Source organism: Jaculus jaculus, chromosome 5, assembly GCF_020740685.1.
Source record: "Jaculus jaculus isolate mJacJac1 chromosome 5, mJacJac1.mat.Y.cur, whole genome shotgun sequence".
Classification (NCBI taxonomy): domain Eukaryota; kingdom Metazoa; phylum Chordata; class Mammalia; order Rodentia; family Dipodidae; genus Jaculus; species Jaculus jaculus.
Genome location: NC_059106.1, coordinates 70,579,455 through 70,595,035, shown reverse-complemented (window position 1 = coordinate 70,595,035; position 15,581 = coordinate 70,579,455). Strand labels below are relative to the sequence as shown.

At 50.2% G+C, this 15,581-nt stretch overlaps 1 pseudogene; it reads left to right on the top strand.

The window, feature by feature from the left end:
- Positions 1-7,494: 7,494 nt before the first annotated feature.
- The window catches only part of LOC101614131, a 73,568-nt pseudogene continuing 65,481 nt past the window's right edge, over positions 7,495-15,581 (top strand).

Sequence of the window (15,581 nt, the reverse complement as noted above, 5' to 3'; positions counted from 1 at the left end):
TTTTCACCCCTCTATTTTTCCCTGACAAATTAATCTTTTTGTATTATTATGATGTTAGGTTTATCTTGAGTGAAACGTGGATGTGAATTTTATCTCTAGCTTAAGACATAATTGAGAGATGGAAAATCCAAACACCCAAAGAAAACAGCTTTCAGCGCCGCCTCACTGGGGGGTGAAGGGGCTGCCCACGTGCAGCCAGATGCACACCACTTCTTGTGAGGCCTCCCCTCCTGCGAGCTTATCACCACCGCCACTTGGATAAGGTTGTTTGCCCAATTTAGGAAACCATTATAAACGAGCTAAATAGGATTTGTGTGTCACTGAGCTCTCCGGCAGGCTCACTGGACCACAGGGCAGGAAGGAGCCTGAAGGGTACCTTTCAGGCTGCCCTCCGCTACAGACGACTCCCACAAGTGTCTCCTGAAAGAGTAGGTGGTCTCTTGGGATGTTGAAAGAAACAGTCACTTTAAAAGGTCTGTTACTAGTCAAATAATCATGGAAAACCATGGGTTCAAGAAAGTTGAACAAATCTGGGCATGGTGGCGCATACCTTGAATCCCAGCACTCAGGAGGCACAGGCAGGAGGATCACTGTGAGTTCAAGGCCAAGCTGAGACTACATAGTGAGTTCCGTCAGTCTGGGCTAGAGCAAGACCCTACCTCAGGGGAGAAAAAAAAAACAAAAACCAGGCGTTCCTTCTCCCACACTTCTCTAAATGCAGAACAGCTATGGAGCATGGAGAATCTTTGGCAAGGGAATACCGAGAATCACACCCCAAATTGCTTAATATCTCAATTTCCCAACTCTCCCCAGTGCTTTCTTTTCAGGAATGTGCTTATAAAGCCAAAGGACTCAGGTTCAGTTCCCCAGGACCCATGTAAAGCCAGATGCACAAGGTGGCACGTGCATTTGGAGTTCATTTATAGTGGCTAGAGGCCCTGACACACCAATTCTCTCTCTCTCTCTCTCTATCTCTCATAAGAAAGAGAGAAAAAGAAAGAAAAGAAAGAAAATAAAAGAGCATGAAATGTCCTTTCTTCTCCAAGCTACAGATCCTGCTTGGGTTCAATTCACAGTTGTTAACACCATTATGTGTCCAGGACTCTGGGATCGGAGTATTGTGCCAGATAGGATAATTATCCTCCAAGCTCCTAAAGACACTTAGGCACATAGCTGTTCTTGGGAAAAACCAATGTCTCAGGGCAGGAAGGACAGAAAGGCCCAAGCTTGCCTAGACTCATCAAGGGCACAGACACCCACACATGGCCTTTCCTCACTATAAGACTCTCATTAGCCATCTGCACACACCGCCAGACGTGTGTGCCACACGCTGCCTCTGCTGCTTCTAACACACTGTCTTGTGTCCCTGGAGGCTGAGCTGCCTGGGAGGCACTGAATCAGAAATCTACACTTCCATCCCTTTCAGAAGAAACATGGACGGGGAAGCCAGTGACTCAATGGAGTGATCCTTGTGTCCCTCCTCCAGCCACTGATCCTGGGCGGAACAGGGCAAAAATCTTGAAACCACACTCTCTTGTTGAAGAACATGAGGCCACCTTCCAGCTGTGTCAGAACCATGCCCCAAGCTTCATTCTTAAATGTAAATGAGCTGCATTTGTTTTTCCCAGATTGCAATTACCTGACTCTGAAGGTCTGCCTCCCCAAACCATAACCATCACAATTTTTAAAGCCCTGTTCTTCCCTCCACCAGGCCCTGGAGACAGGAGACACCAGCGTGGTCCTCCACACAGGGCAGTTTATTTTTTTTCTTTCCAGAGAACAGCAAGAGTCTACTTCCTATCCTTCACCTTCCCCCAGGGAATTCAAGTCACAAAACAGAAGCGGAGTCCAACGTTCGATATCTGAAAGAGCTTTGTCAATGTCAAGGGTGTGAAAAACATTCATGTGTGGCCAGCTGCGGTCATTCTTTCATTTAATCAATGTTTACAGAGTGTCTACCAGGTGCCTGGCATGGTGCTAGGTCCCAGGGACACAGTGACAACAACAATGAAACCAACAACAATAGAAGGAGTTAACTGTTATTGAATGCTTCCCACAAGCCTGGCAGACATTCAGTCCCTGAATCATCACAACAACCTTGTGAGACTCCTACTTCTTCTTCTTCTTTTGTTTGTTTATTTATTTATTTATTTATTTATTTATTTATTTATTTAAGAGAGAGACAGAGGGAGATAATAGGCATGCCAGGGCCTGCAACCACTGCAAACAAACTCCAGACACATGTACCACTTTGTGCATCTGCCTTTACCTAGGTTTAGAAGAATTGAACCTGGGTCCTTAGGCTTTGCAGGCAAGCGCCTTAACCTGTAAGCCATCTCTCCAGCCCTGTTTTTCATTTTTTATGCACGAGGAGCATAAAGCATAGCAAGAGCCATGTGTCTAGGAAGCAGCAGAATGAGGACAGAGGGTTGGGGACTCTGAAGCCATGGACTGGATGGCACACTGCACCGTCTCACCACAGTGACTAGGCCAGGTTCTGCCCTCAAGTTGCCCACAGAGGCTAATAGGGAAGACAGACAAGTAAACGGTGGTGACGATAGAATGGGATCAATACAGTGTGGCAAGGGCCACGGACCGCACCATGCTCTCAGAGAACACCCATCTTTCCAGAGAGGCTCATGAGGCAGACGAAAACCATGGTCCAGAGGTGCGCCACCTGGTGGGAGTGATGAGCACTGTCCTGTTTTGGCCTTCCTTCAAAGGTGCTATGTGTAAGCTGAGCTTGGTTTTCTAGACTTAATCGCCCTGAAATTTGGCTAAAATGAAGAGTCTGATTCAACCTGATGGTATAGCAGTTACCTGCTCATTGGTGAGGCCAACCACCTGACCAGAAACAGCTCAGCATTTCAAGGGGAAGTTTCATCTTGGCGGGAAAAGCACTGGCAAATGTTTCTTTCTCTAGAATATTACCATGACAATGAAGCTGAGGCAGAGGCTAACTTCTTAGCTCATGATGACACATCCACAGTACCTCCACCGGGCTGTGATGGTTCCCAGAGGACTAGCCAGCCATGGTTCTAGGTGCTTCACAGGAATTTGCCTCACAAGGACTGGGTGAGAGCGGAACTACTATTGTTAGCCCATTTTACTGATGAAGACACCAAGGCCAAGAGATGAAGTGATTTACTGACTTGCCCAAGCTCACACCACCACGGAGAGGCTGAGTATAGATCTGACCCTTGCAAGGCCTTGGCACCATGGATGCACAGAGCCCTCTTGGATCTCAATTTGAAGCCTAGTTTTCAGAGAGGCACAGGATCAAAGTACTGAAGACACGTGGGTGAGGCCACCCAGCTATTGAAAACTGATCCGTGTTCAGACTGAGCTAGGCCCTCCCAGATCCCGCAATTCAGCTCTGTTTCTTTTTTCTTTTTCTTTTCTTTTTTTTTTTTTTTTTGAGATCGGATCTCATTATAATTCCAGCTGACCTCCAACTCCACATGTAGCTGAAGATGATCCTGAACTTCTGATTTTACCTCAGTCTCTTGAATATTGGAATTACAGACTAGTGCCCCATGCTCAGTTTATGCAGTGCTTGGGATAGAACTCAGGACTTTGTGCATGCTGGGGCAAGCACTCTACCAATTGAGTTACATCACCAAGCCTCTTTTAGATTTCTCTGAGACAGGGTCTCACTGTGTAGCCTTAAGCTGGCCTTGAACTTCCTACCTAGCCTAGACTGGCCTCATGCACTCGGTAATCCTTCTGCCTCAGTTTCCAGAGAACTGGGATTACAGACATGTGGCACCAGCCACATGAGATAGCGGAGTACGGAAATTGCATCCAGCCCAAGCTCAGTTCTTTAATCGCTCCACAGTAAAAGATGAAAGGTGGGGGGCGTTCTGTCCTCAGGAAGGTGCCTCTTGGACTGTCACTGAGTTAGGCTCTTTCATGACATTAAAGAAATGAACCTGCTAAGTAAAAACTTTAGAGTATCCTCTATGTCCCATGGTCCTAGTGTGGGAGAGTTCTATATCTTCACCTTTTGTATGCCAAATCCATTAACAAGACTTTGTTTTCTTTGGTTAAAATGTGACTATTTTCCTTGAGCCTTTCTAGGGAAAAAGCAAAAGGAATGATTTTTGGAACATCATTTTGTTAGGCTTTGAGGAACACTGAGCCCCATGAAGGTCACACAGACCTGAAACCTGGTGGGGGGCGGACTGGGGAAGGGTGCCTGAGGAGCTGACGATGGATGCTGAGGCAACCCTCCAGCCCCTGTCCCCCCTTACCCAGTACCCTGTTGTATCCCCAACTTAGAGCCCCACAAGTATCTTTACTTCTTAGCTTCCTGGGGCATCACTCCCCAAAGTCTTGCCTCCTCCTCTCCCCTCATTCCTTGGCTTCTCTTCCCCTGCCTTCCTCCTGTGCAGAGCCAGCCGTTAGATGTCTTGCTACCAGGGCTGATTGCTAATAAGAGTGGTGCAATTGTTGGTTGAGAATAAGAAATAAAAATAAAGCACTTGAGCTGACCAGCTACCGTGTTGGGCTCTGTTTCAGGGTTGTCGTGTGGAAGTCAGGGAGACAGGAAAAAAATTGCTGCCAGCTCAGGCTGACTCCTACACCACCCACCCCTCCCCCCAAACTAGCATCTATCACCTCATTTCAAAGCAGTTTTGCTTCCTGTTCACACCCAGAGGTGCCCAAACACATCCCAGCCTCATAGGCAGGTTGTAGTCATCACCCCCCACCACGGGAAGCATGCTGCCTCATCCAGGGCGGCTCCTTCAAGGGCAGGGATGGGGGGAGGGGAGGCTGCCACAGCCGTATGGGGTGGAGGATGGGGGGGGGGGTGTTGAATGGTTGGTAGACTGAGAGCCAGATGTGGGAGAGGTGATGGAATACATGCCAGAGCGTGTAGTGCTACTCAGCCAAGCCTCAGGGATGTCCCAGGATCAGTGAGCAGCAGGGGCTGCCAGTGTCCAGACTGGTACCAACCAGCAACAATGCGGCTATTCTCCATGCAACAACCAACCAGCTCTGTTCAGGATCAGGATCTTAGGCAAGGCCAGGCCTCCTTTCTCTCCAGCTCTAAGAATGTTGAAAATTCCCAGGACCTTACTTCAAACAAACTTGGGGGGGGGGGATATTGGCAGTGTTGGGTAAAGTTAACAGTAAAGGTGGTGACCTGGGGTCTTCAGAGAACATACTTTGTGACTCTGGTAACATTTCACGAGCTCTGCATCCCTGAGTCACTTTGGAAATTGCCTAATTGATAAAAGCCATCCTTTCTTCCCAGCCTAATTGTGCACCTGAGATCTTCAGGAGAGATGACTATCGCATGTTCACGTGAGAGACCAGTAGACTCAGCTATGGAGAGAGCTGGAGGGCAGAAACAGAGAAGTGGGCGGGTGAGGGGTGGTATGGTCTGGCTACATTTCCTCCATAGGCTTGTTTGCTTGAACACTTGGTCTCCAGTTGGTGGTGCTGTTTTGGGAGATCATGGGACCAACTGGAGGTGGAACTTAGCAGGCCGAAGCATAACACTGGGGAGTAAGTCTCAAGGGCTTTGTAGCCCAGCCAAGTTCTCGGCCCTCTGGATAATTCCACATTACAAGCAGCCGCCGAATGCTCCTGTCTCCACGGAGCTGCCCACCATCTTGCCTTTGCCACCATGATAGATTGCATCCCCTCAAACCATGAGCCAAAATAAGTCCTTTGTCCCTTAAGTTGTTTCTGTCAGATGCTCCGTCACAGCAACTAGAAAGATAACTAATAGAAGGGGAAAGACCTAATTTGCCATGCATATGTCACTTCCTCACAGGTTTGTTGGCTTCCCATTTGGGTGGATAGAGTGTCACCAATTATTGTCAAGATTTTTACTTTAGAGAGGTTTTTGGTTGTTGTTGTTTACTTCCCTGGTGACATATGATATTCACTTCTGCTAAAATTCAAGATCCTAAACATAATCCTGATATTGTCTCTGGATATATTTGAGTCATGTGGCCATATCTCAACCAGCTGGAAGAATGGAATACGTAGATGTGAATAAGATAGCGTTTGTTTCAGCCAACCAGGGACCATTCCTGAGCTGGGAATGTGTCAAATCCTGTCTATGTGGGCAAATTTAAGACTAGGAATCCTTTTATAAAGAAAGAAGGGAGAGAAGACATAGGTTATTGTGATAATTTGAATGTATGTCCCCTAATACACTCAATTTAAAAAAAATATTTTATTTTTCTTTATTTATTTGAGAGAGAGAGAAAAAAATAGGGAGAGAGAGAGAGAGAAAGAGGGAGAATAGATGTGCCAGAGTGCCAGCTACTGTAAATGAACTCCAGATGTATTTGCCTCATTGTGCATCAGGCTTACGTGGGTCCTGGGGAATTGAACCTGGGTCCTTTGGCTTTGCAGATAAGCTTCTTAAGCACTAAACCCTTTCTCCAGCCCTCAATGTTTTATTAATACTTGTAGCTTGGATTTCCAGCTGCCTAGCTGAAGAGATGTTACTGGGGATGGATCTGATTTCCAGCCTGAAGTATGCAGGGGGGGGCACCTGGGGGTCCTGCATGCTTGGTGGTGGTTGTGGCTCTTCCTCTAGGATTGTGAAGGGGGACCAGCTTCTTCCACCATTGATGGAACTTCCCTTGGATCTGTAAATTTCAAATAAATCCCTTCCTCCCATAAGCTATGTCAGCTTGGAGATTCATCCCAGCAAAGTGGTGCTGACTACAACAGTTATTATAGGAAAATGCAAGTTCCGAGGGTTGGCTACATCTTAATGAGTTATTGGTCACAGATGGTCTGGAGATCTCCAAAATAATATAGGCTATTGCCATTGTTCATAGTTGCCCACCAGAAATAGATAGCAAGACACTGCTGCTAAAACATGTGCTTCAGTTGCAGGACACAGAGAAATCAAGCTCGAACAGATCTAGAAGCTTCCTTGCTAGCTTTCATAGACCTGCTACTAGGAAAAAAGTCATTAACAGTCACATCTAAGAATAGATACTGCAAGCTATACAACCAACCATCCAGGCAAGATGTGCCCACTGGTATAATATTGATATGACTGTTAAGGGTTAGCCAACTATTCTCTGATGTGATGTGAGTCCCATTCCATGGTGGTACTGAAAACCTAGCCAAAGGCCCATGGCTGGGAAGGTCATAGGCCCAAAGGGAGAAGCTACTATTGCTGTTCGGCTAAAAGGATATTTTGTACCCATCAAATTGCTGTGTGTGTGTGTGTGTGTGTGTGTGTGTGTTGGTCAGAGAAGCTCCTTTTAGTGGTTGACAGTGATCACTGGGGAGAATAGGTGATTGTTGAGTACTCAGTGCAAAATGAGACCACTACATCACCCCCTGCAAGACTCAAGAGCATTATGGGAGGCCAGGCAGAATGAATGTAAGAGCCAAAGGATGGAGAGGAATGCTGTGGAACGCTGTCTTCGGAACAGGATGTGGCCTTTTAATTTATGACCTCCCAGTGGTTTTTTGTTACCTGAACAGTTTTGGGCCCATCAGCATTCGGGCATGAGCGGTGCGGGGGGTCATGAGGCTCCTGTCCCTCCTGACGCGTCCTTGTCAATTAAGAGTTGCTAGAAGAGGGGAGACATGTTATTCAGTGATGTGGCCACTGAGAAATTGCTCTGGTCTGTAACCCCCCACCTTTGCTCATGTGAGCAACCCTAATTAAACTCAATGACACACACACACATACACACACACACACACACACACACACACACAATAAAAAGGGCACCAAAGTCAAAGAAGGACTAGCTGGAAAGGAGTTCATTGGGAGAGGGAGAGAGGAAGGAGGTAGATACTAGAAGAGAATGGGAGGGGATTATAATCAAAACACATTATACACCTGTATAAAATTATCAATAAATAGAATAAGCAAATACGGGTGGGGAATAAGAGGAAGGGAAAACTAGAAGGCTGGAAACAGCCAGCAATGACCACCAAACTGCCAGAGCATGATAGCCATGTGCCAAGGGCTGTGTATGTGCCCCGTGAAAACTCTCTCACCAGTTGTTAGATTTTACATGGGCCGTACAGGGGCTCGGGATGTGGCTCTGTGGGCAGCGTGCTTGCCTAGCATACACAAAACCATGGCTTAGATCCGCAGCACTGCCTACGCTGGGCGTGGTGGCTCACGCTTGTAATCCTAACCATCAGGAGATGAAATGGGAGGAGCAGAAGTCCCAGGTCATCCTGGAATATATTCGTATTTAAAGGGTAGCCTGGGCTACATGAGACCCAGACTCAAAAAAAAAAAAAAAAGCCAGGAACTTGGGCTGGAGGCAGCGGCTCTGTGCGCAGGGCCTGCGCACCCAACAGAGACCCCCACACACCCACGTGGGGCAGCCAGAGGGGGCTACGGTGAGGGGGGCATGAGGTGGTCTCCCGCTCCCCAAGGCCCCCATGCCGGCGGCCTCGTCATGTTCGTGTGGACAAACGTGGAACCTCGTTCTGTGGCTGCATCCCCTGGGCACTCCTTAGCAGCCACCCAGCCAGCCAGACCCCTCCTTGCAAGCCCAGTGAGGCCCAGCAGCCTACCAGCCACCTTGTGCCCTCCAACCAGAGCACAGAGCCTGCTGAGCCAGCTGCTGTCGCTCACGTGCAGCCCCCACACACTTTGGGGGTGGTGGAACCTGGTAAAGGTGCCCCTCCCACCACTGAGGACCGCCCCCCCGCCACGCCCTCCAGGAGCATCCCGGCTGGACGGCTGGCAGAGAGCCATCATGACGATGCCTTCCTCTCCATCATGCCTCCTGAGATCCCCTTGCCCTTGCCCCCTGGACAGTGCAGACACTCTTGAGCTGGGACACCAAGACTCCAGGAAGTGGCCCCTGTGGAGCCAAATGGCTACATACAGTTTGGGGGAGGCCCTTTCCCACAGTGGGGTGCACTGTCTGGACGGCGGGGAAGTCGACAGCCAGGCATTACCGGAACTGACTCAGATAGTGTCGTACTCTGGCCCAAAGCCTTCCCCTCAGTACGGCCCTCCAGGACCTTTGGCTGCCCCTGGTGAGGCGAGTACCTTGGCAGCCAGTGGCCCGCCCTGTTGTTGCCCACTCGGAGCCTCTCGCCCCTAGTGAGGACATGGCCACATGGTCATCTGCGAGGAGGAAGGAGATGACGGCATTACTGACGATGGCTTTGGCACCCCGACATTGATCTCAAGTGCAAGGAGCAAGGGACTGACAACAAGAGAGGGGGCAGCTCGGGGTGTGTGGGGGACCCAGAGGGCAACAGGGGCCTTAGTCTGAAGATCTCACCGCCAGGGCCTCCAGACCCAGCTGCAGTCGTCAGCAAAGGCTGTGCTCCCACTTCATCCCCATCCTCCGCCCCGGCTGCCACCTCAGTGTCCATCGCCACCTCTTTCTCACCGTGCTCTGGAACCTTCAAAGCCCAGGAGTTCGGTCAGGGCAGCACAGCTGGCCGGCTACGGCCCCCATCCTCTGGAACTGGGGCCCCAGCCCCACCTTCCAAAGCCACCTGGTTCCTCCCAACGGATCCTGCCATCTTCCACCGCACCCCAAGAGACCTGAAAATGTGGGTGGTTTGGAGCCACCTGGCCCTCAGTTATTGCAGCACCTCCCAGTGGGGGCAGAAACACCCTACAGACTCCAATCCTTCCGCCAAGCAATGGGGAGCTACGAGGGCAGAGGGCAGTGGAGCCCGGGTGCCCTCAGCCTCAGCTCCCTCATTGGCGTTTTGAGGCCCCGGCCCTCCCCCGCCCACCCTGCTGCCAGGATAGTCACCAGCGTAGGGCAACTTGTCAGGGCACTCCCGTGCCCATTGCCTCTAAGCCCTTCCCTGCCTGTGGCCGAGCTGGGGCATCTTCAAATGACACAGCAGGTGCCAGGACTGAAGTGGGCACTGGGGTCAGGTGCCCGGGGCCTTCCCCACTGGGTGTCAGTTTAGTGTATTCAGACAAGAGTACAGCAGCAGCCACCTCGCCAGCCCCACACTTGGTAGCGAGGCCTCGACTGGGCACTGTGGGGAAAGCGCCGGCCAGTGTCACCAACCTGCTGGCGGGCACTCCAGGCTGTGCTCCTTCCCCCCCTCACCTTCTGCTGTTCAGTTCATTGCCCAAGGGGCCCCTGGAAGTGCCACCACTGTGGGCTCCGGAGCAGGTGCTGGGAGTAGCCGCAATGAGCCAGTACCCCTGGGCATCCTGCAGCCGGGGGCCCTGGGCAAGGCTGGGGGAGTCACCCAGGTGCAGTACATCCTTCCCACGCTGCCTCGGCAGCTTCACATGGCACCAGCACCAGCCCCTGGGACCCAGGCACCACCAGCATGCGTTTCACCCTCCCGCTGGGCACCTCAACCCATGGCAAGGCCCTAGCTGGCACTGCAACCACTCCTGGACTCTCCATCCTGCGGACAGTGCTCTCTGCCCCAACCCCTAAAGCCCAGCCAGCTTCTCCCATCCAGACCCTGCCCCCTGGTGGCTCCGCTCAGCTACTGTCTGGGAAGGTGCTAGCGCCCCTGGCTGCCCAGAGCATGTCAGTGCCAGGCGAAGGGGCAGGCCAGCCAGGGCCTCTGGTGAGCCCACCGTTCTTAGTACTGGTGCAGAACAGCGCCCAACAGCCGGGCAAGATCATCTAGCCGACTCCTGTGCCTGTGAGCACACGAAGCAGCTGGGTGCCACCCCTGAGCCCACACACTCCCTGGGACCACCTTGCGGCTTCAGAAGGTCTTGCTGCCCTCCTCTACAAGAATCACCCACGTGCAGTCAGCAGGTGGGCACACTCTGCCTCTGGGCACCAGCCCTGTGTCCTGGAATGGTCAGCTCCATGGGCCTACCAGCTCTGTAGCTCTGGGCTTTCCTTTTTGCAGCCTCTGCTCTCAGGCCAAGCCCCACTGATGGCCCCTGGCCAGGTGGTTGTGGGGCCTGTGCCCAGCCCCCAGCTGCGTCCTGCCTGCCCAGACCCTGGAGGTCCTGTCATAACAGCACTTTATCCTGACAGCCTGTGCCCACCTCTCCAGCCCAGCCTTGCCAGGCTCCTCTGAGCCTGCTCTACACGGTAGCCACCAGTGCTTCCCCACCCGCTGCCACCATTCTGCCCAAGGGCCCACCAGCTCCTGCCACTGCCACCCCAGCCCCCATGAGCCCTTTCCCTAGTACCACAGGAGGCTCTATGACCTACAGCTTAGTGGCCCCCAAGGCCCAGAGACCCAGCCATTTTGTCCTTTCCAGTTGGGGGCAGAGTGAGGCCTGTTCCTCTTGTATATATGCTCCTTTCCCAGGGCCAGCTCCCTCCCTGTGCTGGAGGGGGGTTGCAGCTGAGAGGAAGCAGGGGTGCAGTCTCCCTCTCTAAGCCCCTGTCCATAACCTGGAGCGTGCCACCTTCAGAGCTTTTCACTTGTACTTTATGCAAAAAATGGCCCATGTGAGGGCTGCAAGCTGGAGGGCAGTGAGCCCTGGGCCACAGGGAGGTGCCTGTGACGTAGGCAGAGTTCTTGTACCCCTACTTCCCCCAGAGGGGCTGGACTCAGGTTAGTTCTGGGTGGGGAGGGCTCCTACGCTTTGCCACAGGCATGAGGATTCTCCGCATCCTCTCTGCCCTCTCAACTTGGGTTGGACTTTCTAAGGTAATTCCCCTACCATTGTCCCTGTCCCCAGAGCAAAACCTGTCGATCATGTGCAACATTTCTTTTGTTTTAAATTTTTTGTTTATTCATTTATTTATTTATTTATTTGACAGCGACCAACAGAGAGAGAAAGAGGCAGATAGATAGATAGAGAATGGGTGCGCCAGGGCCTCTAGCCACTGCCAAGGACCTCCAGACGCGTGTGCCTCTTGTGCATCTGGCTAACGTGGGTCCTGGGGAATCAAGCCTCGAACCGAGGTCCTTAGGCCTGACAGGCAAGCGCTTAACCTCTAAGCCGTCTCTCCAGCCCCATGTGCAATAGTTCTTACTGTGCCAAGAAGGTGCAATGAGGGAGATTAAAGCTGTTTAACACACACACACACACACACACACACACACACAGTAACTCAAGAAATTCTGTGGCCTTTCATTCCCATAAAGTCAGGACTCCACCTTAAGGGCCCATGTTGGAACCCATGGGGACAGAGTGAGTCTTCAACACCTAAAATCAATAAATAAGGAAGAAGTAATTTTTAATTTAATTTATTTATTTGAAAGCAGAGAGATATATAGACAGACACAGAGAGAGTGTGTGTGTATTGGCATGCCAGGGCCTGTAAACAAACTCCAGGTGCATGTGCCACTTTATGCATTTGGCATTACATAGGTACCAGGGAATCAACGAGTCATTAGATTTTGCAGGTGTGTGCCTTAACCACTGAGCCATCTCTCCCACGACCCCCCCTAGAAGTCATTTTTAAAGACTGGAAAACATCGCAACCTTCAAAAATCCTGACACAGCAGCCTAGTATCCCTGGGTTGGAGCCTCTGAGGTTAGACAGATGTGAGGTGGAATATTACTTGTGTTACTTGCCAGCTTTCTGACCTATTTATTTATTTTTTAGCCAGTCTTGGGCTTCTCATCTCTATACTTTGAGCTGGTAATAGAACACCCATTAGTAGTGTTGGGGAATTTTGAATAAGGTATAAAATATGTTCTGCATATGCCTTAAGCACAGTTAGCTCTCTGACTGCTAGGTGCAAGTTTTGGGACTTTACATCACATCTTCCAGTGGGGAGAGGGGGATGAAGCCCCATTCCACAGAATAGAAATCGGCTGTACCTCCCACCGCATCATAAACAAGAGCACCATCTAGCCCAAAGCCCGCCCCCTGATGGTTGCTCCAGGTATTACACCTCCCGCCAGCGCTAATCAATGACACTCCCGCTGCCTCCACCAGAGAACCCAGCATCCTAGCCAGAGCACAGCAGGGATCTGCTGCCTTTCTTGGGAATCTGAACAGTTAGAGGCAGAAAATGAGGTCGGAGACACACCAAAGGTCTTTCCACGGAACGGACTTCAAAGAAATCCTTCAAAGATTCCACATCAACATGTGACCACTTTCCATCCAGACTCCTCAGCTGGGCTCTACTCCATCTATCATTATTGATTTGCGTTGGAGGAAAAGTGATAAAGTATTCCTCTGCCTCTTAAAGCCGTTGCTGCAGAACAACGGGAAGCAGACCTGGTTATCCCTGCGCTGGCCCAAGAGCTTCAGCGGGGTGATCTCATTACTAGGAGACAGGCTCTCAGAATGAGCATCCTTCTGTCAGTATCTTTCTGATGGGTTTTCGGACATGAGCACGTGCATCTCTGAAGCCCTCATCCTCTACCTGTACCTCTCCACTACATAGGGTATATGCAGACAGAGGAAGGGAGGGAGGGAGAGAGAGAGAGGAAGGGAGGTTTCTTGCATATTTCCATTCTAGGTGATTCACACATCCTGGTGACAGTGGCTCCTCACTGCCGTGTCGCCAGTCCTAGACAGGATGCAGTGAGTGCACAACCCACCTGGTGGACTGCATAGACAGCTCTTGTGCTCTGCTTCTCGTCCTTCTGGCCCCACCTGCCTTTCATTTCAGGCCATGTTGTTGTTTATGACCAAGTAAGCATGGGCTTTGTCTGGCTTCACGCATGTGCAAGTTGATGACATCATGCTCAGGTCACACTGTGACTCTCTCAGCTGCCTCCCTTGAACTGCTCTGGGATCTATTAGTGTGGGAATTTGCTCAGCACCATACACCCACGCAAGCTGGAGGCACAAAGGAGTTGGCACCCTTGGGAAACCTGTGATGCATAGGCAATAGCAGTTAGTAGGCAAGGATTCCCCTTCCTCCCCTGGGAGTGCTGTCTGAGATGCATTTCTGGTGGTCTCATGAGACTAAATAACCCATCGCTCATGGCCATCACCAACTCAGTGCATCTTTCCCTCTCCTTGCTTGCTTCACTCCTATGTCCTTCACCTCTGTTCCCAGGAGCCATATTTCTAGCAAAGAATTTAGACATAAATAATCCTTTGTCTCAGCTCTGATTTTGGTGGTCCTAGTCTAAGGCGATTGTTTCCCATAGTGGTTTGGATCACTGTTCCTCAGGATGTTCTAGACTAGCCCCCAGTTACATGGCAATAAGGATCAGAGTACTACGGGAGCAGGCAACAACCCTGACATCCAGAAGTCCCCCCAGTAACTAGTCTCTGATGAAAAGGGTAAGCCAGTTGGAAAGTGGAGTGTGGGTTTGAGTTATGGTAGCTCTGCCACTTGAGTATAAAGTGACAATAAGAATTCTATAGATTAGAAAAGGATTTGGCCTTTCATCAGTTGCACTGAAAATAAAACATATAAGAAGCTGTGCTGTGAAAACCAGAAGGCTTTTATGGAAGCTTTTTTATTTCTTATACCCATGGGACAGACTATCTCCAAAATCAAGTCAGGTTCTAATTGAAAGCCTGACAGTGCTGCAAAGGAAGCCAAACACACTGACTTCACAGGCTTCCTATGTCAAATTCAAGGCCTTGATGGAAAAGGGACCCTTAGATATGGGATGAGGACAGCTGAGTAACTAAACCTAAGAACGTTGTGATAGACAGAGTTAAATAAGAGCACTCAAATAATGTGCCAAGTCAAAATGTGTCTATAGCAGTTACCTTCCTATTTCTGAGACCAAATAACCAACCAGAAGCAGATGATGGAAGGAGAGGGTTTATTTCAGCTTAGTTTCAATAAGAAGCTTCACCATGGTGTTGAAAACATGGCAGAGAAGACGGCTGTGGAATCGCATCTTGCCATATCACCTGAGAAGAAGCAGCCAGAGTGAGCTTGCTCTGGCAAGGGACCAAAGGCTGGATGATTAAATCTCAATGCCCAGTGACCCACCAATTCCAACAAAGCTCCACCCCCCCCAAAGGCTTCACAATTTCCCCAGAGACCACGTATTCAAAACACATGAGCCTATGGGGGACACTTTACTTTCAATTCCTCATAATTATCACTTCACTATGGGCCACACAGCACTCCCTCCGCTAAAGCAACGAGGGCTGCAAGGGCCAGGGGAGCACTGGCTTCTTGGCGACACTGGTGGCTTTCCTCTTTAGGGTGGGTGGACAGTGAAAGACAATGCCATGGAACTCAGACCCCTTAGATCAATGCACGAGCTGGGACCCCAGAATTCTGGAGACCGCATCTCCACATGGCAAGATGAGCATGGTCACTCCAACATGGAGCAGTCAGGCTAGAAGGACCAGCAGTGGTGTGCCCTGAGCTACAGGGAGTGATTCTGGTGCCTCATGTGTCCACGTGGCTTTTTTAGGGGCAAGATAAATGGAGAGGTATTTGATGTGTGGCTCTTTGGTGTGTGGCTTTACTTGCCCATGCACACATTGTTAAAAACCAATAGTTTGGGAGTACAAATTGGCTATTGCTGTAGGAATATAAAGTCTTGTAACAGTTTCTAATTCTAAGTTAGATCATGGACGTAGGCCTGTTTGTTGAAGGAAAGGTCCCTTTGAGGAAGGATACTTAATATTTTTATGTATAAATATGGGAAATATACCTGTAATCCTTCCCCAGAGGACTTCTGGCTGAATATCAGGGTAGCTTTGCACTGTGGAATACAGAAACGCACAGACCTTAAGATAACTATTTGGGTATGGAGGCTGCAGCGATGCTCTGAT